The following is an 8,485-nucleotide window of genomic DNA, read 5'->3' as shown; positions in this document are numbered from 1 at the left end:
GGTGGAAGGAGGAGAGGTGAAGGAGTGTGAGATTGAGAGAGATACTTTGGTTTTGTTCCAAGAATCGGTGCAAAGCAATTTATGGGGAATAGGAAAGAAGCATTTCTTGGTCAGTCTCTGAGGGGCATTACCAGTAAAAAGCTGGGAATCAGAAAATTAATTGGGACGTTAAGACCACTGCGAAATCCACCGGACTGAGATCATATCAGCCTCATTTCCAGAAAAGCAGCTCATCTTGAGCTCATTCTGCCTGGATGGATAAAACAAGTCTTTCAGATAATTAACAAGATTTGTGTGTGTGTGTGTGTATGTGTGTTAACCTAAGGCCTATCTTCTTTTGTGTTTTCATTGCCAAATTTCAGTTCCAGCAAGTGGCTGACATGGAAGGATAGCAGCTATGTCACATCGTATTGAGACTGAATTTCATAAAGCAAGATGAAGGCAATAATCAGTGCGTTTCCTTGTTCTGCACTAGAAATAATTGTACAGCTGTCAAATTCTCACTCAGGAAAACAGATTCAGGACACTGCAGGAGTGAATGTGTATTGGCCAGTATAACAGCTGTCAAATTCTCAGAAAACAAACCCATACAGTGCAGGAATAGATCTCAGTAGGCTAGGATAACTCAATTTGTATGTGCACCTTTGTATGTGCTGCTTTGAAAACATCTGCTTCTATTTCATTGATCAGTAGAAGTGGCTGATTTGTGTTGTCCACGTATAGGCATGAAGTTGCTCCATGCAGCCTGTATAACAACAGGAAAGTATCTGTAATGGCACCAATGACCCAAATACTGTAACTTTCAATGGACTGTTCTTGTACTCTTTTAATATTGGCATTTTTAATTAAATGCCTTCTTTTTACAAGCCAGTGACTGAATTGCAATTGTGAAGCAGGTACTGTTGAAACAAGTGCTGAAAACTGATCAAAACAAAAGGTTGGAAATAGTTGCACACACAAATGCTTTGGTTCCAGAGCTCTAAATCAAATTAAATGGGGGATCAAATTTTCCAGTCACTAAATTCAGTGGAAACCTCTGTGCGACCTATGGTGCCATATAGATTTTAGAATCATTAAGAAGCCTAATTCTTCTAACACAGTATAATCTTTTCCTTTCATTATGTGGTGCCACAGGTAGCAGCGTTTTTTACTGGCTTTACCTGCAATAATTGGAGTTTTATTTATTTTTCCAATAGCATTGTAAGTGTATGTTTTGTCTTACTCTTTGGAATACTTGGTCAGTTTAAGTATTTTAAGTATAATTTTGAATCAGTGGAGTGTTTACTTACACTGTGACTATGATCCTTATGTACTATACAAATATTGTTTTGATACAGCTCAGGATATGGCCAGGTTTATTTTTATGGCTAAGATTTGAAGGATCCTCTTATTTGTATGCATAAAAGTATTCTTTTCATACCAAATGGGATTCTGTGGTTTCTAATGAGTAATCAACTCAGCATTTCATTGAGCTGTTGCTTCCTAAGAAGATTTTGCAGTTGGCAAAAATTTTACCAACCAGCATAAAATGAAAATAGCAACAAACTAGAAATCCTTTTCCATATAAAGAAGCTTGTACATCACCTGATATCATGCATTTAATTTTTTTGTAGTCTAGTAGTAACAAAGAGCCCTGGTTCTTGACCATAACCCCCAGCGTCAGGTGGCGTACAAGCTCAAGTGAGGATGTGATAAGAGGCAGCCACAAGGTACAGGCGGGGGAATGGAAGGACTCAGGAAAACTGTGTCAGGCTGAACAATATGCAGTGATGGCAGCTCGCCAGCTGTTTAACCATGGTTAAAGTGAATCCTTTGATATTAAGGCTATAAGGACAGGAGCTAGTCGGTGCTTAAATATATAGGTAGTGTAATACCATTGTGTGTAATATATGGGTACTGCTTATCTTTCAAATATATTTAAACCAGGGGTTGAAATGTAAAGTAGAAACAAAATTCATCATCAGGTTGGAAGAGAAAAAAATATAAAGATGGTAGCTTTCTGCAGATGCAGATTGCCAGTCATTTAGGATGAGTTCTGAAGCAGCTTTTGCTGCCTGTGGTAAAGCACACCGTGCATGTAATTTAAAGGTTCTGGTTAATAAGTTGTCAGTTCTTTATAGTAAATAATATAGAGCCTATTCTGAACTGTAAAACAGGGAGCAACACTTGTAGGTGTATGCCAAGCTAGAAGCTTCTGTCAGATGGCAGCAGGAATGTGGCTATTCAGGTCTTGCTGGAGACTTCAGCTAAATTCAGGCCACAAAGTATCTGAAGCTGTTGGGATCCTGTTCTGCCAGAGCCAATTAGATTCCCTGTTCTCTTTTGTGTCCCAATGGGTTGAAAAAGATTTTTATCGAAATAAACCTCGGAGAAGGGTATCCACCTGCTAACGTGAAATTTAAAAAGAATAGGAAGCTGTGGTTATATATCGGTATCTTTACTAGGTCATTTACTGGGTCCACACCTGAAATTCTGGGAGTCAAATGAATTTTCTGCAACTCGTTTCGGTGGATTTTAGCTTAGACTCTGCAGTATGTTTCAAACTCTGTCTGCTTTTATTAGCTCAGTCTTCCTGCCCGTGAAGTAATTGTCAGAAGGAGGTGACTGAGGCTATAAAATACTAACTAATCTCACTTTTTGAAGTATGAATATTTTAGCATAACAAATGATGCTATTCCAGTTTAATTCAGCAGGAAGTTGGAAACAGAAGTCAAATTTCAGGTAATGTGCATGAATAAGTTGCATACAAAAAAAGATCAGTAATTATGTACACAGATTTGAGTTCATGGCAAACATTTGTTGTGTGCAATTTAAGTAAAGCAGGACAAATTATTATTCTAAAAATAGAATAACAATAAAATTCTAAAAATGTAATTATTCTGTTCTAAAACTCTAAGCATTCTAAAAACGTGGGCCAAATTAATTATTGCTGCAGTAGGTACTGCATGTTGGATCACTTGAGACAAAAGTGATACTAGTTAGTGCAGTTCCTATTTTCTCAAAGGAGTAATTGCCAAACTCCTTTGTTGAGTTGTAACACCTGAGTATGCTTGAACCAGCTTAATTATCTCTTTAGACAAATTAAAAGCTTTACAGCTAGTTTATGTAGCTTGGGCTTGCTAGGTAAGCTTTGCAGTAATACCCTGTGATGTTACTTAAAGCATTAGATGTTTTTTGTATGGAAAAATCAGGGCTTAGAAAATATTGCTTAGACCTTTTATAAGGCTTTCACTGGAACAAAAGGATAATGTCCTTCCCCACTCAAACGTTTTAGGGGGCAGTTTTCCTACCTGATATTGCTGGAATGCCTGTGTCATTTATAGAAAAAATGCAAAATACAGTCAATGACAGTGCAATGGTGACAACAGGAAACCGTCTGTTTCATGTTTAATAAGCAACACCTTACTTAAGGGTGAAATACTGTGGAATTCATTTTATAAAAACACCCTCTCTTGACTCCTGTTCTCAGTGTACCTTAAAAGAGCCCAGAACCTTACATGAGAGAATTTTCTGTGCTAACCTTAAAAGAGAGTATTTTCTATGCAAAATACTCTTAAATTTATAGGCAGTGTTATTTTCTTGCAACTGCTTGGTACCGAGGGACAAAGTCACTCTGGAAACATATTGCTGAGGTCACTCCTCTGAAACAGAAAATGCCAGGGTTGCTACTGATATGAACTTGTTGCTTACATGATTGCACAAGCTGCTTGTCAAGAACAAAGCAGGAAAAGGCCCCTGCCTCAAAGAACTTGTAGTCAGGACAAAGAAAAGGAAAATGTTAGAACTCAGCGGGGCCGCAGATAACACACGAATGTGATTGTGGAGAATGAAATGCAGGTCCAGTCTAGCACCTCATTTACAGGGCAGTTGTGTCTTCTGAATGTTTCAATAGAAGTCTGATTTTTTTTGCACAAGTTTAAAATAATTCTCTATATAACTTTATACAAGAACTTTGGACATCGGTGTAGCAGCTCTACTGATTTTTAACCTGCCTAAGGGATCCACAGACTGGAGCTAGCTGGGAACTTTCTGACAAAACAGTTTTCCATCAGAAAAGGCAGATTCATTGATACCAAAATATTTTGCAAAAACATCAGTTTTAGTGACTTTCTGCAAAGACATGGGATGGGTTCTGACAGGCTTCATGCCTGATTTCATGGCTCCTGGCGAGCTGTGAGGTCTGTGGCTGTAGGATAGCCTTGACATGCTGGATGCCTCCGGAGATCCCCGAAGACCTGGCATATGCCACGCATGCTTTGAGGGCTTCTGGGCAGCATGCCACACAACTGGAAGCATAGGAGCCATGATTCCCCAGCTCTGTGGTTTCTTGCTCTCTTATGGCTCCCAGGGCTTCGAGCTCTTCCTTGTCGGTTCACTGGGGCTGATGGGGCAGGGGGAACCCAGCAGCACTTGGAGTCATTGCTGAGCCAGGAGTCTTGGAGCTGGGGAGCCGGCGCTTTCAGGCTCAACTGCGTTCTGAAGTTATGTAAACAAAGCACTGATTATTTCTAAGAGATTGCTTAAAAATTTCCCTTCTGTGGGAAATGTCGGTATCTGTATTGCACAGGGGAGCGCACTACCTGTCTCCCCTGCCACCCGCTTGGGGAATTCCCTGCGGACAGGGTGACAACCACCTTGTGACTCCCAGATCTTAGGCTGCATCGGGGCTGTACTGCAGGTGCTTGGGGCAACAGCCTGCTGCTCAGGGCAGCTGCAGGCAATGCCTTGGACTAGATTCAGTGTATTACATATCACAGGGAAGCAACTGGCTCCACTGACTTTGAAATGGCAGTTATAGTCATAATATTTTGGTTCTACAGGGAAGTCTTTATGTGGGAGTACAGTGCATATATTACCTCTGTGTGTACAAACAAGCAAAACTTAAAGACATACATTTATCTATATAAATGTCACTTTCAGCACAATATAGGATCCACAGATCCTTCAGGCAGATGTCAACATCAGATGAGTTGTGGTGGTTTCTTTGTTATGTATTGATGTGTTCCTGATACACTCACATTGTCATGAGGAATGGTTATGATGTGGATTCTGAAGTGGTCTTTCTAAAACCTCAGTATTTTAAGGAACTTAAATAGTCGTGTTGTCTTAGATGCTGTGGAGCGCTGTAAAACTACAGGCTTGAGCGCACGGAAGGACAAGGGTTAATTTCAGTAGTTGAAGGCCCTTGAGACTCCTGGAGGGCAAAACGAGTCATTTGATCTATGTTGTGAGTCTGTGTAACATGTGCGAGTGTGTGCCTTTATATGGGTGTACACTTTAGAATGGCATTTGGTTTTACAATGCAAAATTGTAGACACATGTAAGTGGCCACAGGGGGAGATTTTCAAAAATAAAAATGCCAGCAAAGTTATCCCATGCTTACTGACTTCCAGATCATGGATCATCAGTGAAAGTTAAATTCCTGGCTGCCATTTGGTGCCTTTGGCAGTCTCTCTGTAGATTTCTAGCAGTTCACATTTTGGTGTTTGCTGAGAGTGCTCAAGGGTTTGCCTATTTCTCCTGATGTGAAATCACTGGAGTCAGAGATGCAGAGGTAAAATAGGAAAAGAGTCAAATGAATGTTGATTGCTTCTGAGAATTAATTCCACACTGCCTTTCTGAAGGTTCAGTGCATATTAGCTGCAGTGCAGTGGCATGACGGACTGGTAAACATCACTTACTGAGCCCATCATTCATTGCGGAATAGGACCTGGACCATGCAAATTGGATGATGCTGTGTTTGAAAACCAGACAGCCCATAATTTTAATCTGTTAAAAAGGATTATGAATGACATCGATGAAATACAGTGTCAATTCTTTGCAAGATGCCTTTTCTCTGCAATAGCAGCTGGAAGCACAGCCCACCAGCAGGCACTGAACGCCTACTCTGAGGCTTTCACCAACTTTGATCTCCTTTCAGGACTGAGCCTAAAACAATGTCCCATTGGAAACCACAGAGGCAAAACTACTTTGCTGTGCAGAGTTAAACCTTCCCACACATGTGTTTATTAATGTGAACAAGCTAATACAGCTGTATTAACATCGTAATGTTCAGGAGCCTTTAAGCTGCCAACAAACTTGTTTGAAGACAGTCCAGTGCTCCCTGGGTACACTTGACTCACTGTTCCTTTTTGTAGTAAAGTCACTGTTACGATGCTAGAAGGAGATATTCAGTAGTTTCTACTTTAATTGATAGATATTTTTAAATAACTAAAAATATGATTTCTTATAAACCAGTAGGGAGAAAATTCAGTTCAAAGCCGCCACTTTCTCCTTACCAAGGTGTGTTGTCCGCTGCTCAGGACTGTGGAAGGATCACTCACTTTTCCTAATCAGCAGGCTTGATAAGAGGTGTTAAAGACTGCCTGCAAGCTGTGTAGTTTTAGATTTAGTTCCTTTTTGAAAGAGCTGAATCTAAGTTGTGCATGCATTTGACTAGGTTAATCAAAATCGGTTTTGTAGAATTCGAGGAAACACCTGAAGCGTAAGTATTGAGTGCATCTAGCAATAATGCCCCTTTCTCGGTTTCTTGTTATCTGTATCTTTAAAAATATCAGATACTTGTGTTTGAAGTCAGATTAAAAAGACAAAAAAAAGAAGCAAAAAGTGCCTGAATAAGAAGCAGAGTCCCAGTTCCCTAGATTTCCCTTAATTAATCTTGTATTCCCTAAACTGTACTCTGGGCTTGTAGGCACACCATCTGAAAGTGGAGCGTTTCTGACGCCAGCAGTACCCAAGTCAGTGTCATAGAAACTGATGTGAGCTCTGCATCACTGTGATACTCTCCTGTCCCTTGCAGGGATTTGGGGATAGACAGTTATTAAGTGTGACTAGGAATTGAAATTTCAGGAGTGATCAGTTCAATGGCTACTTTTTGCTAGAGGCATGGTATGTAGTTGGTTGACCTAGGCAAAGAAAAAGCAAAAACCACCCTGACAGCATGCAATATATCAAAGTACAGAATTTCTACGGTGACTAAATCCTATCCAAAAGCTCCTTGATAATTAAAAGATATGCTTCCATTGCCAATCTGCTGTATTAATAATAGTCTAATCCTATCCATAAATATACCTTTCCAAATTAATTTAATTAGGTATGAAAATACTGACTGCTCCATCACCACATTTAAGATCCTTTCTCACAAACCTTAACTCACATAAATATGTCATTCACATCCATGTGACTACTGAGCATGAGTAAGCCTTATGTGCATGAGGAAAATTTTTCTGGGTAAGACCTGAAACTGTGTTTGACTGGGAGGTATTGCCAAGATTTCTAAGTGTGGAGTACTAGCAGGACACCACATACATACAGATAACTTGTTTCCAAAAATACCTGTTGTGGGTGTTTTATTTGAAGTGGGAACAGTAGTAAATATGACCTGAGGGAACTTACATCTATTTTTATGTGGGTTACTCTAGCAGAAATCAAGCACTTGTTATGTAGCACATAGAAACCTCTTCAGCCACCTGCTTCTCTGACGCATAATTGTCCATTCGTGTGCAGATCTGAGGTTTTTCATGCTTTTTTACAATTGCATCATTTTCAACTTTTTTGTAACTTCTGGGTCACGTAACTTTAACCATACTCAGACTGAGAAACCCTCATTCAGCCTCTTCTGCTCCAAGTGCTGTTGGGGTCCTGGCTGCCTTTTAGCTTGGCTTATCCAGCTGACAGTCCTGAGGCTGGGACCTGGCACGCTTAAATAGTCCAGTGGACCTTCTCTGAAGGTGCTTCAGACCTAAACCGACAAGGCAGAATAAGGGAATGAGAAGATCTGTTCATATGACTGGTTCTTGTGGAACAGGCAGTGGAACAGCTACTTTGCACAATATTCGGGAAGGCTGATTAGCCATGCCCAGGCAGGAGCATCATGTTAACATGACTGTTGTTTTTAGGATCTAAGATAGCTGATAGTTATGCAGAGGTTGAGTCATTGTTTCTCTGCTTGGCTCCACCTTGTGCTGTGCAGACACGCCTGGTATTGCAAGGAAGAGCTGCCTACCCCACGTCACGCAGTGCAGCTCTACCTGCGAGAGCACCTGGCTCTCCTGTTCAGCCAGGTGATGTACCTGCTCAACCTCTCGTCTCCATCAGTGCCTCACACTGCAGTTTATCATAACCAACTTGTGGTGAGCGCTCCACTGAACTTCTTGCCTTCTGTCAGAACTCTGAATGGTGTTTAAATGTTGTGCTAATATTCTTTGTGGCGGAGACAAGTTCTTAAAACAGCTTGTGAAGGGGATTATCCAGGTTGTGTCTGTTCCTCTACTCTACCTTACCATGCTGTTTAGGATGGCTCAGTTTATAATATTATTGCATAACTTCCAAGATTAATGAAAAAAACCCAGCAAAATTCATCTTCAAATACAAGTCGCATTATTCCTGGATTTGGCAAATCCCCTCTGTCCACACAGATTCCCACAGTCAGTGATAAGACTATCTCAACATACAGATTTAAGAGCAGAGAACAGAATAGGCATTG

The sequence above is a fragment of the Aptenodytes patagonicus genome, chromosome 10 (genome assembly GCF_965638725.1).
Source record: "Aptenodytes patagonicus chromosome 10, bAptPat1.pri.cur, whole genome shotgun sequence".
Classification (NCBI taxonomy): domain Eukaryota; kingdom Metazoa; phylum Chordata; class Aves; order Sphenisciformes; family Spheniscidae; genus Aptenodytes; species Aptenodytes patagonicus.
Note: the sequence above shows the minus strand (reverse complement) of the source record.